Source organism: Panthera uncia, chromosome D2 (genome assembly GCF_023721935.1).
Source record: "Panthera uncia isolate 11264 chromosome D2, Puncia_PCG_1.0, whole genome shotgun sequence".
In the NCBI taxonomy this organism is placed as follows: domain Eukaryota; kingdom Metazoa; phylum Chordata; class Mammalia; order Carnivora; family Felidae; genus Panthera; species Panthera uncia.
The window spans coordinates 26,223,897-26,249,437 of NC_064818.1; the positions used below are offsets into that span (position 1 = coordinate 26,223,897).

At 36.0% G+C, this 25,541-nt stretch overlaps 1 protein-coding gene and 1 pseudogene across 2 annotated transcripts in view; one reads left to right on the forward strand and one right to left on the reverse strand.

Annotated features, from left to right (window-relative positions):
• CTNNA3 (catenin alpha 3) overlaps window positions 1–25,541 on the reverse strand; it is a 1,717,381-nt gene that overhangs the window by 288,794 nt on the left and 1,403,046 nt on the right. The gene's annotated exons all lie outside the window — the stretch shown is intronic.
• Window positions 8,748–10,569, forward strand: LOC125933263 (40S ribosomal protein S20-like; annotated as a pseudogene).

A 25,541-nucleotide genomic window follows, 5' to 3' on the forward strand; every position in this document is an offset into this window, starting at 1 on the left:
AGTAATAAAGGATAGATTCAGACTAACTGAGGTCTCCCCATGTGCACGCTGTCCACTTAAAATGCATATCTCCTTTACTACATCTAAATTTTTAAACATAATCAATAAAACTAAATTATACATTGGTAGTCTTTAATACTTTTTTAAATTCAATTATAATTAACAGTGTTATATTATTTTCAAGTTTACAATATAACAATTGAACAATTCTATACATTACTCAGTGCTCATGGTGATAAGTGTACTCTTAATCCCCTGTGTTTATTGCATTCATCCCCCAGCCCCCTCCCCCTCTGGAAGCCACCAGTTTGTTTTATGTATTTAAGAGTCTCATATTCTGTTTGTCTGTTTTTTTCTTGGCTTGCTTATTATTTTTCCCCTTAAATTCCACATAAGTAAAATCTTATGGGACTTGTCTTTCTCTGTCTGACTTATTTCATTTAGCATTATACCCTCTGGGTCCTGCCATGCTGTTGCAAATGGAAAGATTTCATTCTTTTTTATAACTGAGTAATACTCCTATATGTGTATATATATCCACTTTATCTTTTCATCTGTACACACACACTTGGGTTGTTCTCATATTTTGACTATTGTAATGAGGCTGCAGAAAAAATAGGGGGGCATATGTCTTTTCAAATTAGTGTTTTCATTTTCAGTGGGTGAATACCCAGCAGTGGAATTACTGAATCATATGGCAATTTTATTTTTAATTTCTTGAGGGACCTCTATACTGTTTTCAATAGTGGCTGCACCAGTTTGCATTCCTACCAATAGTACACGAGGGTTTCTTTTTCTCTACATGTTGGCCAACACTTGTTATTTGTTGCATTTTTTATTCTAGCCATTCTGATAGGCATATAGTGATATTTCACTATAGTTTTGATTTTCATTTCCCTGTTGATAAGTGATGTTAAGCATCTTTTCATTTGTTTGTCTTCTTTAGAAAAATGTCTATCAAGGTCCTCTGCTCATTTTTCTATTCACATTATTTGTTGTAGTTTTTGTTTTATTTTGTTTTGTTTTTGGGTATTGAAGTATTTAATACTTTTTAAAGTCAGCCTCTTGGCAGATGAAAGAATGTGTATGTATATTCAGTTGTCATATATTTTCTCAGAACTCAGTATATTTTGTCAAGTGCAAATAAATAATATCTAACCACAATTCACCTTAAAGAAAAAAAAGTATAAGACTAGATAAGAAAAAAAATAATAAGCTTCTCTAATATATAATTTGGAATGTTATTATTAATATATTTGTTCTAAAAGGTATATATTTTGATCCCTAAATCTCATGCCATGATTTTACAACATTTCTGAAACTTACCCATTACATTTCATGAAAAAAAAATGTGTCTAGGTACCCCTAAGAGGAGTTATTTAACTGTACAGGGTTGGTACACTTCTTTTGTATAATATGCAACCAAAGAGACAGTGTTTCTGTTTCTTAAAGAAGAACATTATTGAAAATAGACAATGCACCCCCATATTAGAGATATCTGGATAGCCATCAAATAGGCTAGAGCATCGTTTCCAAAATGTTATGCATGCCGTAGCCACATATCTTGCTCTTTTTTTATTCCTACTGTCAAAATGAATCCATCTTTTAGACATGCCATTGGTGTATCTATTTCGTCAAAAAACAAAATTTGAAAGTGTTTTCTTTTACGTCATGAAACTAATGACGGCAGAGGTGAGAAATGGAGCAGGCAAAACCTTTACTGAATATATTAATTTATTTAGCTCTAGATATCTTTATTGCTTTTTCAACACATGAATTCAAATTTTAGAAAGAAGGCTGATGTTGATCATCTAGCTCTTGTCATACTGTTGTGCTCATGTGGATTGAAATGGTGTTGCAATGCCCAAATCACTATTTTTAAAGTAATTTTCTACCTGATGTATTTGTTCACATTAATAAAAAAATTATTTTGTTGTAGTCATTCATAGCAGCTGAAACAGCAAAACGCAAGCTAGTCCGAGATGATCTAATTTGTACTTGCCACCACAATATTTCTTCCAGGCACAATCAGCTACTCTGTCAGCATCAGTGAACCTCCTCTCTGTATGTTTAATGAGAAAATGTGCAGAAAGAATATCAAAAATATTTTTATCAGTGCTCAATTTTCCATTCCACTTATGGTTTGAAGAATCCCAGACAGTAGATGAGGCTCAGGCAAAAGGTGAAAAGCAGCTAATGATTTTGGTTTCTCATTTTGGGAGTAAGAACTAGGTAGATAGATGGAGAGGGAAATTGTATAGGATTTAGTAATTCTGTAGCTATTCAAACATGGGAAAGAAAAATGAAAAGAATTTTAAACTTCCCAATCCCTTTCTCTTTACATATTCACAAGAAATAGATTACAAAGACAAAATAAAACCGCAAATGATATTGAACTTTTATGAGCATTCCTAGATTGATAATACCCTAGAACAATATAATAAAGCTTAACTAAATCATAATATAATTGCCACTAAATAATAATAATTGAAATAAATAGCATTTATATAGTACTGTTTCCAAACTGCTTGGTTATATACATCAGTCTGTATTTATATCATCTATAGCAAACACATAAAAACCAAACCTCCCCAGCATGGCTTGAAAAAATTGTTTAATCAAATCAATTTGGAAAATCATATTTAAGGAATTTAAAAAAGAGAGATGTATATAAAAGATGATAGGGGGTGTCTGGGTGGCTCAGTTGGTTAAGTGTCCGACTTCAGCCCGGGTCATGATCTCACGGTTCGTGAGTTCGAGCCCCACATCGGGCTCTGTGCTGACAGCTCAGAGTCTGGAGCCTGCTTCGGATTCTGTGTGCCCCTCTCTCTCTGCCCCTCCCCGGCTCATGCCCTGTCTCTCTCTGTCTCAAAAATAATAAAAATATTTAAAGAAAAAAAGATGATAAAATACTAGAAAATACAGTTAGTGTACATTGAAAAAAGTAATTTTCTTATGGCCTTCTGTTGTGTTTACATGTATTGTTTTGTTTAACTACATAATTAAATACCACTTCTTCCCTCACATACACTTCACACACTCAACATTCCCAAATAAGCACCAATGTTATAAAAATATGAGGATTCTCCTCTCCCAGTAACCAGAGGAATCAATGCCCAAGGAATATAAGAGAGGGTGGCTTTGGTCTCCTGCACTTTAATATCCACCAGTGTCCCCGCCAAGACCACCCTAAGGATATTCAGGGTAAAGCTGGTATGTTTTTTAAGCAAAGTATATTCTTAAAAGTTCTGCAACCCCAACCTCATCCTCTCAGGAGATGGCTGTACCTAAACTGCAGTTTAGAAGCTCTGTGTATGTCAATAAGTAAGATATTGTTGCAGTTAAAGTAATAACATAATTTCTGCTATGTCATTCATTTATTCATTCAATAAATAAGTAGAGAGCCTACTTTATCCCAGGTACTGTTCTAAGATTTGAGAATATGTAATTGGGAGAAAAAACAAACAATAACAACAACAAACACACACACACACACACACACACACACACAGACAAAGCTTCTAGTTAAGAGAAAGACAAAAGATGTAATGAATGAGTAAATATCAGGCATTCTATAAGGAAAGAAATGCTATCAATTACAATGAGGTAAGGAAGGATGAGTGCATGAAACAAAGGAGAGTTGGAATTTTAACAGGGAGAATCAGGTACATGTCACTGATAAGGTACATCTGGAAAAGAGGTGCGGGGGGGAGGGACAGGTGCACCCATACAATACATCTGGGGGAAACATGTTCCATGCAAAGAAAACAGGTGCTTCCAAAGCCCTGAGGTGGAATCACACTTGGGGTGTTTGAGAAACAGTAAAATAGGTCAGTGTGGAGAAGTGGTGGAAGCCAAGGTACAACGAAAGAAGCAATCAGAGGTTTTAGGTATCTTAGAAAGCAATATGTTTTAAAAGGCATGAAGAAAACAAGAGGCAGGGATAAGTCCTTTTTCCATATTTCTTTATTTTGTGGCAATAAGTTAGGTTCTGCTTACAAATTGGAGCTCTAGGGGAGTAAATCATGTGGATTCAGGAAAACCTTAGCATGGGTTTCTCATACTTGATTAGAATATGTGTATGTCGTGGCAGATATCTATGCAGTTTCTATTTGATTTAGTAAATATTTCAGTCTATTCTCTAAGCAACTTTTATATGAAAGTAAGACAGAGAAAACAGAGAGACAGAAGTAAAACAGAAATATGTAGCCGCTACAATGCTTTTCTCTAACTTGATGTTCTTTCCTGGCTCTCACATCTTAAAAACACAGTCAAAAATATTACTTGATATATATTTGTAAGAAAATTCATCTAGCATATAATATCCAAGGTGTTTTATATTGATTCTAATCGGCCTTTTAAAGTAATGGCATTGTACAAACCAGATAGAATAAAATAAAAATAAATTTGGGAAAGGAACTTTAGGCACTGAAAACAAGTGTGCCATATATGGGTAGGAAAAGTTTAGGTATGCTGGGAAGTATGATCTCAATATACAGCTGTTATGAGGGAAAAAATAATCATATCCTTTAGTAACTTTCTATAACTTAGTAAAGCAAACAAGGTAATAAAAGATCAGATTCAGAATCTCAGCTTACTTAAATAACCAAACTTCAATTAGGTCAAAGAGTCTTGCATTAACAATAAAAGAGCATAATTTTTGATCCTGATAAGAAAAAAAACCTCCAATTATTACATGATCTGTTAGACTTAACAACAAAAAAGAAATTCTTTAGAGGAAGGTCTATTTCAAAATTCCGGAGCAAATCCGCTGAATGGATATGAATATTTCTCCCAATTCATGCCTACAATGATGTTAATGTTATTTTCAGGTAGCCAGTAATTATACCTTTAGCTTAAAGAAATGTATAAATGGGTACATTGTTATTTTTGCAGAGATTTATATTTACATTATGTGTTATTTAAAACCACACTCAATAAATTAACATAATATGGGTTTTTATAAATCAGGTGAGATATCAATGTATTCTGCACAACATAAAACTATGCTAAGCAGATGGGGTCTAGAACAACAACAACAAAAAACCCAACATAACCGCATAAGGTTCACAAAAAAATTCACACAAGTTTATTGACACCAAATGTTGAAAATATGATCTCCTTGAAAATGACAAAATTATAACATCTCTCTAGGACCCAAGCTACTTTGTAAATATAGGAAGTCACGTTCTTGGGTGGGTTGCCCACACTGAAATATTCTCAGATTTTACATAGTAGAAAGAACACTTCCCATAAACAGAGAGCTCTCTGGGGGCATCTACAGGACTAAGTGGTAACTCTCAGGGAAGCAACGGTTCGGGAACTTCGGTCATGCTATACTATTAATGAATTGCCTGATTTATAACCAATGTAAATTTGGAGCTGGCTCCCTTCCCAGAATGCTTCCAAGCAGTAGCACAGCAGCAACAGTAACACTATCGACACAGAAAAAGACGGCAGTTTGAGGAATTAAAAAAATTAAAGTTTTGGCCAAGGCATAAAGATACAGCGGATGTCGAGTTCCAAAGGAGGAGTTAGACCTCATGGAGAATATAAAAAGTGAAATAGTAAAAATGAATAATGTTACACTTCTACCGTCACCACACCAAAGTTCTAAAGGGCTCCAGAGAAGGGGACAGCAGACATGGGCAGCATCTGTGAAGGGATCCTTTAGGACACACTGTAAGTACCTCCTCTCCACCAAAAGGGAAGAACGAGAAGGTGAAACCCGAGTAACTGAGGGCTACAGCTCTCAATGCTGCACTGCTGTGAAGGTTTCCATTTAGTACGTGCGCAATTATAAAAGTTTAGCTCGGGGCGCCTGGGTGGCTTAGTTGGTTAAGCTTCCAACTTCGGCTCAGGTCATGATCTCACGGTTCCTGGTCTCGAGCCTCACGTTGGGCTCTGTGCTGACAGTTCAGAGCCTGGAGCCTGCTTCAGATTCTGTGTCTCCCTCTCTCTCTGCCCCTCCTCAGCTTGCACTGTTTCTATCTCTCAAAAATGAATAGATATTAAAAAAAAATTAAGTTTAGCCTTATGTATTTATTTCAGGAAAATATCATTAAGACAAGAATGAGAAGAGCTGTCCTAGGTTGTACAAATTGCTCCATTCACACCTAGAAATGTATCATGTATCACAGTCCCTTTGCAAAATTTTCATTAAAATAGTTTTCCTTTAAGAATATTTTTTTCTTTTACTGGGTTTCTACTTATAACTTCAAAGGATATTTATTGCAAGGTTTGGTATCCTCATATTTGCAGATTAATATAGAAAAGACGTCCTCGATTATTGTAATTCCCCATATAGTATTTCAAATGTCTTTATTTTCTTTGGTACATCTGATGTAGCATTACAGATTTAAAAACTTAAAAAGCAAATAGCAATTTATTCATCTATCACACTAGCTAAGATAAGTTAATAAGCTATATCGTCTATATGCCAGGGAAATTTTATAATATTATACTAGTCCTTAAAATAGATATAAAATATAATTTCATTATTATCTTATAATAGGGTATGAGCTAAACTGATGAGAAGAAATACTGAAACCATCTTGCAAACATCAATAGTATTAACCCACTTTGGCCCCTAAATCAGTTCTGGACTTACCCATCACAGACCATGAACTAACTTAAGACACCCAAACTTTTTAATTCAGAGCATTTCCAAGTGCCTACGGCTGTAAGACACATTTAAGGGAAAAGAAGTGACTAAGTCCCCAATTCACAATAATATGTTTAATATGTAAGAAGTGGCAGGCTACAGCTTTGCAAAGCACATTTTCTGCTTCGGCCCCTAGCCATATTTACCCAAATTTCTTGGGGGAATTTTTTTTTCTCTCTCTTAGAACTGCTTCATGAAAGCAGAATTCAAGAAATTATTGTAAGAGTCATTTAAAATGGGAAGTCAGCAGAAACCGGGGTTTTGCTTGATAGCAGCCAAAAACATTGTAAGGAGCATTGGAGGCTGTGTAATTTTGAAAGGACTGTGTTTCTATGCATTGTATTCAGTAGTCTACATGAGCAAAAATGATTAAAAAAAAAAAAAAGATTTAGCAGACTCTATTGCCAGGAATGCTGGCAGCCTGCCAAACACACAGAGGTAGCAACTATTCTGCCTCCTTAGCTGCCTTCAGAGTAACATTACCCTCCCCTGCTAAATAAAAGAAGAGGTGTCCCTTGAAATCTGAGGCATGCAGTCGCACCTGCTTAACTTGTGCTTGCTTTTCCTTCATCAAAATATTTGAGTATCTGCTAGCAGGAGGTTCAATCTTTACCTGGCATATAAACTGTAGAAGATCGCATGTTAATTTTTGACATGACAATAAAGACATAAAATCTTAGTTAAGTGTACTTCGTTATGTTGTTTGTGACAGTAAATTGGAGTAGTTGCATTACATTTCTTTTTACTGGGTTTACATATACACGTACACACATTCATACACATATGAAGAGAGAGAGAGATGGGGGTGGGGTGCTGCCTGGAGAGTTCAAGAAAATGTATTCTTTGTTGTTCTAGGAAGTAAGGGTTGTTTGCGGTCTCTTACTGTCCCTTGCAATACAACTGTTTGCCTAGGATAGTTTCTCATTTTCTATGGTATTATTTATCATTTAGGTATTTCAGGAAAGAGAGAGAATAGATATTGTCCAATTAGTGGATTTTCTGAACATAAAATGAGGAAAGAAGAGAAAGAGAATAGTGCTTCCTTCTGATTTTGTAATGGAACATATTAACCTTGATTCGTTGGACGAGAAGTCTATTTGTTGGAGGAACTGAGCAACCTCCTAAGAAAGAACTCATTCTATGTGAAATAGAAGTGATGTGCATCGTCTCTCCCAAAATGCAGGTTGGTTGCCTGAGGGTAGAGGAGATTCTCAGTATAGTGTGATGATTTCCCTCGAAGAAGCCCCCAACTCGATTCCCTATGGAAATGTGACTCATGAGTGAATCTTAGAAAAAAAAAGCAACTTTCTGTTGTGGAGTATAAAGCAATTCTTGAAAAGAACAAAATGGAAGAAAGATCTCTTTACAATTTGGCTTCAGTACCCAGTGGAATCTGATGTGCACAGAGTAATGGGCAAGATTGACAGGGGAGAAGGAACCCACGGAAAGTAAAAGTGATACAGCTTAAGACACTGGATGGCCACCATCATGAGATGGTACAGAAAACAGAATGTCCATGAACAAATCTGAAGGGAAACAGTAGCAGAGGAAGATATAGGTGCTGGCATATTGAGTTGCTGTTTATTCAATGTTTGAGTCAACATAAGCAATGTGCTATGCCCTTTAGAAACATTATCTCATTTGATCCCCATAGTAAGTCTTTAAACTAGATATTATAATCCCCATTTTGCAAATAAGGCAAATGGTTATTTAAGAGCAGATGTTTTAAGAAAAGTACCCACTTACGGGTATCATCATCCTTTCACACTTGAAAACATGCAATGACTCCATCTCTAGGGGCTCTGGAAATGGAAATGTTGGATTGTAAATCAATATTAGAGGAGCAGAAGCAGAAAGTAATGCCATTAATAAGAATTTATAAATAGAACAATATATGGCAACAGTTTATACACAGTCCTAAAATGGTGGCAGAGAGTTATCATTAGCTATAAATGATTTGAGTTCTCTTTGAGGAAGAGATGGTCACAGCTGCAGCAGAGTTCTGGATGCCTGACTTCTGCTACTGACTCCCTGTGTTCATTCCTGTAGAGGAACAGGTGGGTCAGGGAGCCACACTGCAGCCATGGCTTTTAAATATATGGTAAGGACACCTATGAAAACAGAGATTCACTGAATTAGAATTACTCTAACCAACCAAAACATAAAATCTTGGTAGGAAGTATATGCCAGCTTGGTCAGAGGCACAAAGGAAAAGAATCTCAAAGAGAAAGGACCAGTTCAGATGCCCACCAAGACTCTTGAGAATCACTACAAGAAAAATTCCTCGTGGTGAAGGTTCTAAGACGTGGGATCATTTTCAGGTGAGGATCCACAAGCTCATTGATTTGCACAGTCCTTCTGAGATAGGCAAGCAGATTATTTCCATCAGTACTGAGCCAGGAGTCAAGGTTGAAGTTACCATTGCTGATGCTTAAATCAATCTTTTTAATAAATTGATTATCAGTTGCTAAGAAAAATAAATTATTTGAGATGAAAATATATGCTAAGGTCTAAGAGAAAACATACTGAAGTTATTAACAGTATCAAATAAGGCCACTGAAAGATGAATAACATAAGATCTGGGACAAATAGTTTAAGTAAGTATTAAAGGCTTATGTCATGGCTATATCCAAGAAGAATCAATGTTTCAAGAATGCCACCCCCTGGTAAGAATAACACAAGCTGTCAGTTACCCATTGACAATTAAATTCTGGGAGGACTTCATTCTCTGCCTCTGCTTCTCCCACACTATCTATCTCCTCACCCCTTTTGTGACCAGATTTGAAAATTATGAAGCAAAGACAGGTAAAATCTTAAGACTCATGTGCTTTTACTTTCAGGTGTTTTCTTTCTAGCCTCACCTTAAAATTTTTGTCACCACAAATTATCCCAACCAATTAACCAGAATTTTTTGTAATCTTTTTTTTAAATGTTGAGTTATTTTTGAGAGAGACAGAGACAGAATGGGAGTGGGTTAGGGACAGAGAGAGAGGGAGACACAGAATCCGAAGCAGGCTCCGGGCTTTGAACTGTCAGCACAGAGCCTGACGTGGGGCTTGAACTCACGAGCTGTGAGATCATGACCTGAGCCGAAGTCAGATGCCCAACTGACTGAGCCACCCAGGAGCCCACAGAATTTTGTAAACTAATAAAAAATAGTTAAGTAATCTATCCACAGTTGGTAGCTAACAGAGCTTGGATTTGAACACTGTCTGATTTGAAGGGCCATGTATTATTTTTTTAAACGTTTATTTTGAAATAATTATATATTTACAGAAAGTTGCAAGATTGCACAGAGGGATCCCATGCACTCTTTACCCCTCAATGGTTACATTGTACACAACTACAGTATAGTATCAGTACTATGCAATTGCCATCGGTGTAAAGTGTGTATATACTTTCATGTAATCTTATTGCGTGTGTAGATTCATGTAACCACCACCACAACCAAGAAGATATAGAACTATTCCATACCACAGAGATCTCCCTCAGACTATCCTTTTATAGTCACACATATCCTTCCCCATTAACTCTCTTTAAATCCTGACAACCATTAATCTGTTCTCCATTCTATATTTTTATTTCAAGAAATCTGTATAAGTGGAATCATACAGTATGTAACCTTTTGAGAATGACATTCTTTTCCACTCAGTATAATGCCCTGAGTTTCATTCAAGTTGTTGCACATATCAATAGTCTGTTTCTTTTTATTGCCAAGTAGTGTCCCATGGTATGAGTACACCACAGTTTGTGTTAACTCTTCATATGAATATTTTGATTGTTTCCATTTTTTGACTATTATAAAAAGCTGCTATGAACAATTATGTATATATTTTTGTGTAGACTTAAATTTTCATTTCTCTGAAATAAACTCCCAGAATGTAATTGCTGGATCATAAGGTAAGTGTATATTTAGCTTTTCTTTTTAAGAAATTGCCAATTTTTTTTCCAGAATAGGGAGCCTTGTTTTAACTACTCTATTTTAGTGCTTCCTAAGTTTGAACAAACCACATCCATACTATCTGTGGTAGCCAGCTTCTGATATGGTCCCCAATAACCCCTGCCTCCTCCTGGAATCCACAACCTTGTGTAACCTCCCTCCATGTTTTACTAAGATTGGAATGTGTGGCTGATAGATTATGACAGAAGTGATGGTATATACCTCCAAGATTTGGTTTTTCTCTTTACCTTTCCTCTTTCCCTCTCTCTCTCTCTGTCTCTCTCTCTTTCTCCCTGTCTCTCTCTCCTCTCTGTCTCTCTTTCATCATTTGTTCTAGAGGAAGCCATGTTGTGATAAGCTCTATGAGAGAAGCCCAGTGGTGAGGAACTGAAGTCTCCTGCCGAAACCACATAGGAGAGCTTAGAAATGAACTCTTCAGCCCCAGTTACGTCTTTCAGAACTGTAATGCTGCCCAATACCTTGACTGCAACCTTATGAGACACTTAACCAAACTCAACCAGCTAAGACACTCCAAGATTCCTAATACACACACACACACACACACACACACACACGCATGCACGCGTGCACACACACAGTGAGATAATAAATATTGTTCTAAAAAGCAAAGTTTTGTGTGCTTCATTATGCCACCATAAATAGCAAATAAATATTGATATAAGAAGTCTAATCCTACCTATAATGATAAAAACTTAAAATATGAGATTGGTTTTGAAACTAGGTAATGAATGGAGCTAAATAAACTGCAGGGATTTTGAGAAAAGTTCTGGGGAGGTCTTAAAGTGCCTTAAACACACTGTTTTTAGAACTGACTTGTGTAAAAGCTGGAAGAGAAGACTTAAAAGAAGTATGGAAAAAATCTTACTAAAAATTGGCAGAAAGATTCCTCATTAAGTAGTGACAGAAAGCATATCCAGTTACCCGCAGAAATGTGGAAGGTAAAAAAACATATATATTTATAGCAATAAACTGGTTGAGCTAGTTGTGGAGATTTCCAACTACTATGTTGAAAGTGTCTCCTAGTTTCTTCTTACTCTTTAGACAAAAGTGCAATAAGGAAATGGTACACTGAAAAGGGTGGGATAGGGATGTTAGATAAAATCTTATAATCTAAGCAAGTCTTAATTTTAAGATTCCCACCTCTGTTAGAAGTAAACAATGGTGATATTAAGAAACGAATTCCAAGAAAAGATCATATTCAAGAAACCCTGAGGAAAGCCTATATAAAGCTGAAGGGAAAGCATGCCTTTGAGATCTCAGAATGATCAAAGGTTATGCCTCTGAAGAGAGGTTCTTTCTAAAAGTGTGTCTCTCAACCAAACAACAGTGATTTTAGAAGGATGGGGTGTGGGTAGCTGGGGAGACTTCATTGTTTCAGCAGAATACCAACATAAAGAAAGGCTTTTCTCCAAGGTACTTTTGGGAGTGGCTTTGTCTAACGACGTATCCCTCAGGAGGTGAATAGGATAACTGTAATTTCCTTTGAAAAAAATGATAGTGGCAGAAACACTGTCAGCTTAGAATGTAAGGAACAAATACAATGGAAATAAAAAGAGACCTTCAAGGAGAAATCAGACTGCTCAGAAGACTACGTATCTGTAAATATGCTCTATCTTTCATGAGGATAAAGTATAACTCAAGGTAGAACCAAAATGGAGACATGGTCAATGTAGGAAACACTCCTTGGCAGGAATAGGACAGAGTCCTAATCAATAAATTTCCAATGTTTTCTGGCTGGATTTAAAAACTTCTAGGTACCAAATACTCCTGTGTATCTTCTATTTTTCCCCTTTCATATTAGAAATATCTATGGTGAGAGGCATCTGGGTGGCTCAGTCAGTTAAGCATCCAACTTTGGCTCAGGTCATGATCTTGCAGTTTTTGAGTTCAAGCCCCACATCAGGCTCTGTGCTGACAGCTCAGAGCCTGGAGCCTGCTTCAGATTCTGTGTCTCCCTCTCTCTCTGCCCCTACCCCACTTGCACTTTCTCTCTCTCTCTCTCTCTCTCTCTCTCTCTCAAAAATAAATAAACAACAACAAAAAAAAAACGAAGAAATATCTATGATGATTATCCTATGCCTGCCTCACCTTTGTATGTTGAGTATGTGAACACAGATAACTTACTTCTTTAGTTTACAAGCCTACAAATGAAGATGAACAGTCCTGGAGAGACTGTACCTATAGAACTATACCCAAGGAAACTTATCCATACCTGGACCTGATTCATACAATGAGATTCTAGATTATGTGCTGATGCTGTAATAAGATGGGCTTGTGGGGCTTTGGGAAAGGGTGATTATTCTTTGAATGTTCCAGGCGTATGAATCACTGGGGATCATAGGGCAAACTGGAAATCAGCCTACACGATGGCCTCCAATGATCCTCAAATTTTGGTATTCACACTCTTTCAATGTTCCCTCCCATGTTGTATCAGGATTGGTCTATGTGACCAATGTGATATGGCCAAAATTAATAGTATGGTAACCCTGATATTACGTTATACAGAACAGTGGCTTTTCTTTCCTTCTCTGCCTCTCTTTCTCATCACTTGCTGTGGGAAAAGACATGTTGTGAGTAGTCCACATGGGGAAGGAGTTATCCTCCTGTCAACAGCAACATGAATAATCTTAGAACCATATTCCTGAGTCCCAGTCAAGTCTTCATATACTCTTAACTGTGGCCAACACATTGACTGAGACCCAATGAGAAAACCTAAACCAAAACTATCCAGATAAGTCATTGCAGGATTCCTAAATCACAGAAACTCTGAGATAATAAATGTACTTCTAAGGCACTAAGATCAATTGTTATGCAGCAATAGACAACTACAATATGTAGTTGCGAATACAACTTAAGCATAAAGATATCCATGAATATAGAAACATGGATGAGATTTACCAGATGCAAAAAGCAGTTGGAAAATTTTCTATAAAATTGTTCCACATTTTAAACACAGCTAAGATGTCCATGATGTTATCTTAGAAAGGTGGAACTAGATTGTGATTATAGTTTGGAGAATATAACTTTAAAACAGTGAAGCTTACCCTCTTTGAAGAAAATATAAGACAAAAGGGGCTGTTAATGTGTTTCCTCTGCTGTTTGTAAGAACATATATCCTGGCCAGGTAATGTGAATTCCCTTGGCCAATGTTTCTCCCTATTAAGGGTAACATAGAATTGATGACACCAGATCATCCAACCAACTCTGGCTCTGATTGAACATTCACCAAGCCATTTTTTAACTATAACCTGACTTAGTACACAAATTTTCACAGAGGAGGCCCAGTAAACTAGCTAGCTGATATTAAATGAACATTCAATTTAACTGTTTTCAATTTAAGTGTTTTGTGGCCGTGTTAGGAAAAGCTAGCTACTATAATCCTGATCAATTCTGGATGCCCTGAAAAAAAATAAGTTTGTTAATCTTTAAGTCCAAAGAACATGATAACTGCTCTGAGATCTTAACAACTAATGAGCTTCCCACTGATCTCCATAAAGTCTTAGCTGACTTATGTCACTCTAGATTCAATGCTGCTATTATTAAATTTCACTGTGTCACTCATCTAACCAAATAGTACTTATTAATTAATAGTTTTCAGGAAAACAATGAACATAATTCCATTACATTTTTAACAATACAGTCGGATGAATGAATGATAGGTCAGATACATTTGTAAATCCCAAATTCAAAGGAGACATTTTGAATGTAATAACAAGGCATGTAACAAGCCAGTGGGGCAGAGGGTGGGGGGAATCTTAAGACATACTGTTTAGCATGGGTATGTATGGGGAGTAAGCTTAGGAATTCCCTGAGCTTGCACCAATGGGTTAGCAAGGCATAAAGAATTACAAAGCCATAGGATGCTCACACCCAAGTTTGGGTAAACAAGATTAGGCAAATAAGGATAGAGAAGGGGGACAAAGGTCCCCAAGATAGAGAAAGGGGGCAAAAGCCCCTATACAAAGGTATATGAGGTAAGCCAGGATAGGTATTCAGGGTGATAATGCCCTCCAACTTAGTACTATAGCAGAAAGCTTCTTTCACAAGAAGGAAGGACCAAATTAGGTAAACAGGTAAATAGGGCTATAGACCACTGCAGGAGGAAGTCGCCCAGAGCAGAGCTAATTAACAAAAGAAAGGTGCCTTGTTGACCTTGCAGTTGCAGGCTCTATCTGTCTTATCCCCTACGCTGGCTAAGATAAACAGACAAGGCGCCTCTTGTCAGCTAGTAACATAACATTTGCCTGGTGCCAGATTTTTGGTTTACATTGACCCAAACCCCCAACACCGTCAATCTTCAAAACCTCCTTTCCCTCATGCCCATGAGTTAATGTTCACAGATTCATTTTCTCTTTGTGCACACCCATCACGTTTGTAAGCCTTCTGATCTTAATAAATACGGAGCAGGGACCCTTATTTGAGGCTCTTGTCTTCTCCCAGACATTAGTCATCTCTTGCATTTTAATACTGACTCTGCTCTCTTGCTGGACAAGAGAACTTTAGACTCAGAGTGTATGACATGTATGTGCTTCAGTTTTGTCAGCCAAGCACAATTTTACAAAGACATTTTATTTACAATCATAGTGCTTGAAAGCAATTGTTTTGCATTTTGGGATTTGCTTTAAGAGAGACAGAAGACCAGAGGCTTCTGGGTTGAGTACAAATTACAGAAGAAAGCCTTGCATTTTTTATGACCTAGGTTATTGTCCAATCAATGGGTCATTGGACCTTTATTATTTTAATTAAAATTGGTTCACTTTAATGACATAAAATATATTGATTTGAGCTGTTTTCTTCAGTCTTGAAAGTTTTGCTAGAAACTAGCATTTTCCACCTATTTCATGGTACCCATCAATTCAATTTAATCTTTTTCTTTTGGCCTGATTCCTCTTTTCTTCTTTGATTTCTATTTCTATATGACTTTTTTTCTTTTTATTCATGCTTCTTAGTAATTTTATGAAGATGACCCCCACATCTGAACAGTATATAATCAGGAGTCATAACTACTCTGTGCCTGATAAATTTAGAAAGGACCTTGTTCATTGAAAATATCTACTCATTCTCTGCATTGCTACTTATATATCTGGATTTTAATTCAAACACTGTCATTTAACCATGAATCTAAAGTGGTTCTCTTATTTTTTTTGCCTTTTTTCATTTATGTTTATTTATTTATTTATTTAAAAATTACTGAGTGCTTACTATGTATTAAAGAAGTTGGATTTAAAGGAAGGAAGGAAGGAAGGAAGGAAGGAAGGAAGGAAAGGAAAAAAGAAGGAAGGATGGAAGGAAGGAAGGGAGGGAGGAAGGAAGGGAGGGAGGAAGGAAGGAAGGAAGAATGCAAGGATGGATGGAAGGAAGGAAGGAAGAATAGAAGGAAGGGAGGAAAAAAGGAAGGAAGGATAGAAGGAAGGAAGGATAGAAGGAAGGAAGGATGGAAGGAAGGAAGGAAGGAAGGAAGGAAGGAAGGAAGAATGGAACGATGGAACAATGGATGGAAGGAAGGAAGGAAGAATGGAACGATGGATGGATGGAAGGAAGGAAGAATGGAAGGATGGATGGATGGAAAGAAGGAAGAATGGAAGGAAGGGAGGAAAAAGGAATGAAGGAAGGAAGAATGGAAAGAAGGAAGGAAGGAAGAATGGAATGAAGGGAGGAAAAAAGGAATGAAGGAAGGAAGAATGGAAAGAAGGAAGGAAGGAAGAATGGAACGAAGGGAGGAAAAAAGGAATGAAGGAAGGAAGGAAGAATGGAAAGCAGGAAGGAAGGAAGGAACAATAGAAGGAAGAAAGGAAGGAAGAATGGAAGGAAGGAAGGAAGGAAGGATGGAAGGAAGGATGGAAAGAAAGAAGGAAGGAAGGAAGGAAGGAAGGGAGGATGAAAGGAAGGAAGGGAGGGAGGGAGGGAGAAAGAAAGAAATGGATCCTACTGTCAAAGGTCCTACAGTCTAGCAGAAGGGCATGGAAACAAATGAATGCCCTGAAATATTATAGGTGTTCAGATAGCAGCAAATATTTCAAAATAAAATTAATTCATTTCTATATGGGTATTCTTTTCTAGACCAAGTTCATCTGATCAAGTGTCTTTGTTTTTTAAAGTACTTGCTAATAACTGTTTTAACCTTATTTTATTTACTTGATTTGATGTATTTGAAATGTAGATAATTAGAGATTTGGGCTGAGCTGCTCTCAGCTCTTGAGGTACAAAAAAAAATCCTTCATAAAAATGTCTGTAATTCTGAAGCTGACCTTTAGAACATCCCTGAAATGTATCTTTGGCTCAGTTTTTTGTTTGTAATGTTTCTGAAGTTTAGGCAAAATCAATATGAGCCAGATAAAACAAGTAAGGAATAAATATCTAAATATCTAAAGAATAATACCAAGTAGCAGAAAGGAAGTTAGCATTTTTTGTATAGTAGGTACTGTGTTATTTATGAAAAGTAAATATATGTGTCCATATTATTTTATAGAAACTCTGTGGATCAAAATATATCATAGAATTCATATTCTTTTGGATTGGAGAAAACTAATGCACGTTGTTCTCTCTCCATTGCATTAATAGTTCAACAATCAAAGTTATAACAACTCATACTAGATAAGATTTTAAAAAGACTCTCACTACCCCTATAACACTTCATACAAGTTTTGCCACCAAATGATTTATGAGAGTAGGTCCTGTTTTTCAGAGGATTTGGGGGGGGGGCGGTTTAGGATTGGCAAAAAGCGATCATAAATCTTCATTTAATCTAGTTTACAGGTGAAGAAACTGAGGCTTATAACTATAAATTACCCACCCTGTTGATTATTGGCCAGATATAATACCCAAGGTTATCACATTAATATTTAGTAGGAACGTTCAGTTCCATAAAGATTTATCCAGTGAAGATTCAAACTCATGCCTGCCATAATTCACAGTCCATGCTTTTCCAGGTAGTGTTAATTAGTACAAAATACTTTCTCCTTAAGACTCGGTACCTGGAAATGTCATATAATATTTTTCTCCTTCCCATGATAATAATGTGGGTTGCAATAATTTTATCCTAAAATATTTGCTTTTAAGTTAGGAATTTCTTTTTCAATTTTTCTTCTCACAAGGTGGGTAGGGAGGAGAGTCTGACACTGACGGTAATTCTTACGTGCTTGGTTATGTTTTAACATAATTAAGAAAAGGACGCCATAAAGGACTTTATCTAAAGTTAACTGATATGTTTTCATTAAAGTCCTAAAATTTCTAACTCCAGAAGAGAGGACATTGCTCTCCTAATATATAAGCTAACCATATTATGGTAGCAATTAAATTCAGCAATTATACACTGAAATTTATAGTCCTAACAGTTTTTTACAAGCAGTATAAATTTAGTTCTTACATGTGGTTTTATTTTCTGAATCAAACTTCATTTTCAATAAGTCTTTCCATATGTAATAATTTCATAATGGATAAAACTCACAAGATTTACTGGATCATCAAGTACTTCATTTCTGCTGAAGTCATCCCTCCGAAACATTTTAGAGGGTGAGGGCTTCCCCACAGAATATGAAGGTTTAAGAATGTAACCTGACACAACAGAAGCTTGGCTTCTTGACTCCCAATTTTAATGCTGGTTTTCATCATTTTATACCATGGTGTATCCATACAATATAATTAGTGGTTTTAGTGACCACTCGTTTCAGAGTAAAGGGCAAACAAATGAAATGTCTAGAATGGGTGTGTATTTTAAATTGATGAAGATACTTTATCTTATCCTCCCCTTCTTCTAGAGAAGCTCACTGCAAAACTAAAATAAATAAACTAGCAATTATTATCCAATTATCCACAAATATGTGTATGATTTAGCTCTATTTGTAAGAATTCCAACAATGAGAAAGTTAAGAGTCTCACAATTATCTGACAAAGCCCCCATTCTCTCTCAACTCCTCCTTACTCCCAGATTTCAAAAGGCCAAATTAGCACTACTGAATAAATTATCTTAATACTACACTACTGCTTCTAAGGAAAAACTCTTTTTACCACAGAAATAGAAAATACCGTTTCGCCAACTAAACAGAGGACAGGGATCCAGGGAGATCAAAAGACATACACTGGTTTTAGAGTTAAATCCTAACAACAGTGATGACTTCTCCAAGGTTCAGATGAGATATCAGTCCTGGCTAACACCTTGATTTCAGCCTAGTAAGACTGTGAATAGTCTCGCTAATTTGCATCCAGACTACCAACCCATGGAAACAGCAAGATAATAAATTTGTTTCATTTTAAACCGTTAAACTTGTGATAATATGTTATGCAGCAATAGACAATGAATACAATGTATCATGTTTATTTATTACAAGATTCAGTATTATAAAGATGTCAGTTCTCAAGATGGTCCAGAAACAGATTGACATTTATACAGTCACTTGATGTATGACAAAGTTGACCTTGAATTGAAGTGGGGAAAGATGGTTGATTTAACAATTGTTAACAGAGCTATATGATAACCACATGGGGGAAAATGTGTCTTGACCTTTATATCATAACGTAGTCAAAGGTCAATTCCAGGTAAATTGTACATCTAAATATAAGAGGAAGAACAATAAAGTTTGTATGCAGTATCATGACCTTGATGTTTGACAATTATTTCTTAAACAAGACAAAAAGTCACTAACCATAAAGCAAAAGTCCAATTCATATATTGGATTTTATTAAAATAAAAAATGATTTCTCTCAAATAAGCCATCAAGTGAAAAGCAAGCTACTGAAGGGAAAGAAGATATCCATAATAATACATTTATCTGACCAATGAAAAGCATCTAGAATGTATAATAATCTTGTAAGTCAATAAAAAAATCAGACTATTCATTTTTAAAAAAATAGGTAAGACTCTTATAAGTACTTCCCAAAATAGGTAATTCAAATGGTCAATAAACTTTGAAAAACTTCTCAAAATCCACATCCATCAAGGAAATGCCTATTAAAATGTAATACCTCTAACATCAACTAGAATGGCTAAAATGAAAATGACTAATCACGATCAAGTGTTGGCCAAAATGTGGAATGACTTAAAAAGCAACTCTTGTGCAATTCTGGTGCATATAAAATTGATACGGAACTTTAGAAAATGGCAATGTCTTCTAAAACTGAATCCATCATACCTAATGGCTCAGGACACTCCTACATGTATAAACCCATTGGAAATGTATTCATAGGTGTTAGCACACATATGAAGGTATGTACAAAGAATGTTCATGGCAGCACTAATAGTGTTGCCAAAAGCTTACAATAGAACACCTATTTCAAAGCATGAAAATGAGTGAACCTGGCTAAACAAATCTCACAAACCATTTTGAGTAAAATAGCCTTGTTGTAAAAGTATACATACTTGAGTGGTGCCTGGGTAGCTCAGTCAGTTACACATTGGACTTCACTCAGGTCAAGATCTCCTGGTTTGTGAGTCCTAGCCCCACACCAGGCTCTGCTCTCAGCCTATCAGCACATAGCCCACTTCGGATCCATTGTCCCCCTCTCTCTCTTGCACTCTCTCTCAAAACCCGCTTGCACTCTCTCTCAAAAAATAAATAAAAACATTTAAAATATATATACATACCTGATTCCATTTATATATTTAGAAAAATGGCAGAAAAACTAATTTATGGTGGTTGTTAAAGGGGATATTTGTGTCTCTCCAAATTTTATATATTGAAACCCTACCCCCCCCCAATGTGATGATAATAGGAAGTGGGGCCTTTCGAAGCTGATCAGCATTAGATGAGGTAACTAGGGCTACCTTCATGACTGGATTAGTGTCTTTCTTAAACTCGTGAGAGAGCTTGATGCTCTCTGCTCTGCACCATGTGAGGATATAACGAGAATTCAGCAGTCTACAACCCAGAAGAGGGTTCTCACCGGAATTCGACCATGCTGGCACTCTGATCTCAGATTTCTAGCTTCTAGAACCATGAGAAATAAATTTCTGTCATTTATAAACCACCCAGTCTATGGTACTTTGTGCTAGCAGCCAGAACAGATGAAGAAGTGGTAGAGAAAAATGGTTACTTTTTGGAAAGCTAGTAACTGGATGGGAACACAGGCATGTTCTGACATACTGACAATATTGCATTTCTTGACTACATGGTGTCTTCACTTTGTAAAAAGTCATGAAACTGTATATCTGATTTTGTATTTATTTGTATGTATATTACACTTCAATAAAATGCTTATCAAATAACCCAAAGAAATATATACTTGTTATAAATCAAGTATGGCTCTTCAACAAGAATCCACCTTCTCTTATTAAATAGAGGGATTTCTTTTTCCAGTGCCCCCTACAGAGTTAAACAAACACACATGTAAACACACACACCCAAACACACACACACACACACACACACACACACACACACCTGCCAAATATCATCACATTGAAGATACATTTGTGAAGGATGACTAATGAATATTCACCTTTAAAGATATTTAACTAATGCTATGCATTCCTATAAAATCTATAGTTTCTTGTCTGCTGTAAAAGATCTGATTTTATAATATTGTGTTAGCAGTGTTTGATTGAGACTGACCTAAGTGAAATGGAAAAGCCCTATATAGTGACCTAGATCCTTGAGGCTGGTAAAAAAAAAACACCATGAGGGCAACGTGTTATTTTGTGTGGTGATCAGCTTCTAAAATGGCCTCCAATGATCCCTGATTCCTAGCATTTACAACTACGTGTGTTCTCCTTGCCTTGAGTGTAGGCTGAATCCAGCGACCTGCTTCTTGTGAACCGAATATAGCAACATGAGATGTCACTTCCCAGACTAGTTTATAGAAGATTGTTATTTGTTTTCCTCATGTGTGTTCTCTAATCTTCCCACTTACTTGATTCTGATGAGGCATTTGCCATGTAGTGAGCTGCTCTGTGAAGTAGCACACATAAGGAAATGAAGGTGGACTCTGTCCAACAGAGCCTGACAACCTGAAAGGAACTGGATCCTGCCAACAGCCATGTGATTATCTAAATATTTGGTAATATTTAATCCTTATCCTATTTTCTTGGGTAGAGTGAGGGTGCATAATTTCTTCATTCTTAGAGAAAATGTTACATGGCAGTGTTTGTAAATCATATAGTTTGTGAACCTAAGAACGATTCATAGCTTTCAATGAAAATGTAAAATTATCAGCAATAGTTTTTAGTTGTCTTCTGAAATAGTTCCCCAATCCCCACCCACTCTATGACAATTAATTCATATTTCAAAGAAATAACACACAGCAGTTACCCAAAAAATGTATTCCTCCAGGCTTACCTTTCTAACATACTTGTGCTCATGTAGAATTTGTTCAGCTGTTGATTTTGTAAAAGTTCATTTCTTCATGCAAAATAGTTACATATAGCTGACAAGAACCTCAAGACCTTAATCTACTTCTACAATTATAAAAGAGGAAAGAGGTTTTGTTTTAAACCAGTGTATGTATGTATGGGGTCAGGGTGTCTTTCTCTCTACTACCAATAGAAAAGAAATTTACAGAACTAGCAAAGGTTTGTGCCTACCTAAGTTTCATATAAGATTCTGTGGCTTGTTACTTGAATTTTTAAGGAAATTGTTGTACTTTGTAAGAATAAAAACACAATTGTTAGGATCAAGCAATGACTTATGTGACATAGTTGGCATATTTTTTTAGTCTATCTTCTCTAGATGGAATACTAACTATTGAATACAAGATATACCTTTCTTTGTAATTTGAAGGCATTATTTGCCTCATAGTTAAGATTTGCTTCATAATTTTCTTGAAATACCATTTTCTTGAAATCAATAATAGATTTTTGTGACACTAAAATGATATAAATATGGAGTATTCATTCCAATTGCAACAATGACCTACAAAACTGTCATCCAAGAGTTGCCTGATAGGACTATCTAAGATTCTTCTTTTTTTTTTTAATTTTTTCTCTCTCATTGTCAAGACTTCATATTTTACACCAGTGATGGAATACTGCCACAAAAATGCTAATGGGATGGTTTCTGTCATTCAAGTTCTAGCTCCAGGGTCTTTGCAACAAAAAGAGGTCTATGAAGGTGTTCAGCTAATCTATACAACTAGCCAAAGGATTGCCTTCATATGTGTGAAACATAAAGCTAAAATAGCATGATTTGACTAGTTTAGAAAGCAGCAATATGGGGTGCCTGGGTGGCTCAGTTGGTTAGGCGTCCGACTTCAGCTCAGGTCATGATCTCACAGTTTGTGAGTTCAAGCCCCACATCGGGCTCTCTGCCGACAGCTCGGAGCCTGAAGCCTGCTTTGGATTCTGTGTCTCCCTCTTTCTGTTCCTCCCCCACTTACACTCTGTCTCTCTCTCTCTCTCTGAAAAATAAGATTAAAAAAACTTAAAAAAAAAAAGGAAAGCAGCAATAAATGAGGCTTTGGATGGAAAAGCCTAAATAGGAGCAAAAAAACAAAAAACACAGAGACTTGAGAACAATATGTATAATCTGATCCTATTCTGGAATACTAAATAATTTAAAAACATATGATTGCACACATCTACAGGGAAAATATCTGAAAGAATATATAGTACTTATCTCTATCTGATAAAATTCATTGGTGATTTTGTTCTTTTTTTTTTCTATTCTTTCTAATGTACCTGTTGTAAATATGCATTTTAATTGCATATTTTAAAAAAAAAATGTTTATTTTAAGAGACCATAGAATAAGCATCCAGTATTCCACTGTGAAAAATACTTCAGTCAATGTCAATATTACATTAGCAAGTAAGATAAATATGGTCCCTATTCAGGAGGATGTTATAGTTTTATAAAATAGAAATGATGGAGAATCGACAAAGAAAATCTAATAATACATAATAAGTGCAATGATAAGTTAGACAGAATTTTCTGAAAGTATTATCAAAAAAATCTAAGTGAGTCCAAGAGCTAACCCATAGCAAAGGAAAAGAAATAACTGTAATTATAAGAAATTCTTAAAAGATGGCAATTTTCATCAGTCATATTTCATTTCAATTCTAAAATATAAAGTATAGTCATATTATGTTTCAACTTTTCATTCCCCTAACTCTGGGGATGAAAAGGCTAAGGTACTATCTGCTCCATCCCCTGCCTCCCCACCATAGGGTATTTTTCCATCAAAATCAATGGGTTGACTATTTACATTTGAAAAGGCCAAGGGGTGCCTGGGTGGCTCAGTCCTTTTAGTGTAGGACTCTAGGTTTCTGCTCCAGTCCTGATCTTAGGTTTGTGAGATCTAGCTGCCTGTCTGCGCTGACAGCATGGAGCCTGCTTGGGATTCTCTCTCCCTCTCTCTCTGCCCCTCCCTTGCTCTCTCTTATGGGCAATCTCCCTCTCTCTCCCAAGATAAATAAATAAACTTTGAAAAGGCCTAATCCTACCATGCTTTTTGATAGTCTCTTTTGGTTCAAAAATCATGTTGATAAAACCTAATAGATTTAGGACCTCTCAGTAAGGATACCATCGCCAACAACAACAGTACTTTATCATCATTTAGAAAATGAGGCAATTATCACATAACTAGTAGCATTCTACAGTTTACTCTGAAATATCCTTTGAAGTGAACATGTTTCATTCTTGCTTCTCATCAGACATTTTAAGTATTTCCTGTATGAGTGTCAAGTGGCACTGATATGGTTTGTGTGCTGTTTTTGTCCATATTCTCTTCAACTGTATGCACTGTTTGGGACAAGACATGATGTGGCATATGTTATTGAAGTATTTGTGTCACTGTTAAGTTGAGCAGGTTTTTTTATGAAACAAAATCCTATATATTACCTTGCATAACGTGTTCAGTTTCAATTCCTTTGTCTGCTATTCTAAGAAAAAAGGCTATAAATAATAAACCAGGAACAACGAAAATAAAGTATGGCCAATTTAGCATAGGCGTATTTAGAGACAAACATAGATCCCTGAAGTTTAACAAATGCATTACCTATAACTATAATGTGTTAAAAAAGAAACTGAAATAAATAAAATTTGAAGAGCTTATGATTTTTGAGCAAACACCAATTTGAACTGGGCACCACCATATAAAAATGGCTGGGAGTCTTCAGCTGACAAGAACTAAGAGAAAAGAAAGGCTTTTATAAAGCAGACATAGAAGCAAAGCATAGAAATGATTTGACTGGCTACAGCATAAGCAGCTGTCTTATTTGAGAAAGACTATTTGTGATTGGGTGTTCTTGTGTTTTGATTTCTTAACCTTGAGACATCTCCAGGAATTGAGTCTGGCTTAGGTTTCAGTTTGGTTGCCAAGGCATTAGAATCACCTAGGTCTAACGGCCTCCTTGTTTAATTACTTTGACATATGTGACCTGTGTATCTGTATTTTTACTATAATGGTAACTTATACATTGGCATATTTTTGCATTCAATACTGCGTAGTAGGAAAGTCTGGGTTGTAATTTCCCTTTTCTGCTTTTCTGTTCTCTTAGGAAATTCCAAGATTATAAAAGTCAGTGCTTGTGGAAATGAATCATTAACATTTCAAATGAAGTACCAAAATCAGGAAATGCAAATCATGATTCTGATATCAACATTAACTTCTGTAAGTGGCCCATTTGCAATTATCACACTTGACTTTCCTTTTTATAAAACACAGATATCTTAACCTTAATCATTGCATCATCCATATGTGTTTCCATCTTTAGGCTTTTGACTATATACCAGCCAGGCAAGAAAAATAATACTCTTTATAACACCTAGAGATCCCTGTGAGAACCAAATAGATAGCCTACTGGGTTACCAGCTGCACTGTAGTACTACAAAATTAAAGGAACAGATGCTCTTTGTTAACCTTATTTCCTAACAAAATATAAACAACGTTTTAAAAATAGAGTTTGGGAAGGAAATTTAGAAATCTAACATCGCCAAATATTAGGAAGTTTGAAAGAGAGAGATAATTGAAAGTGTCAGTTAAAATCAT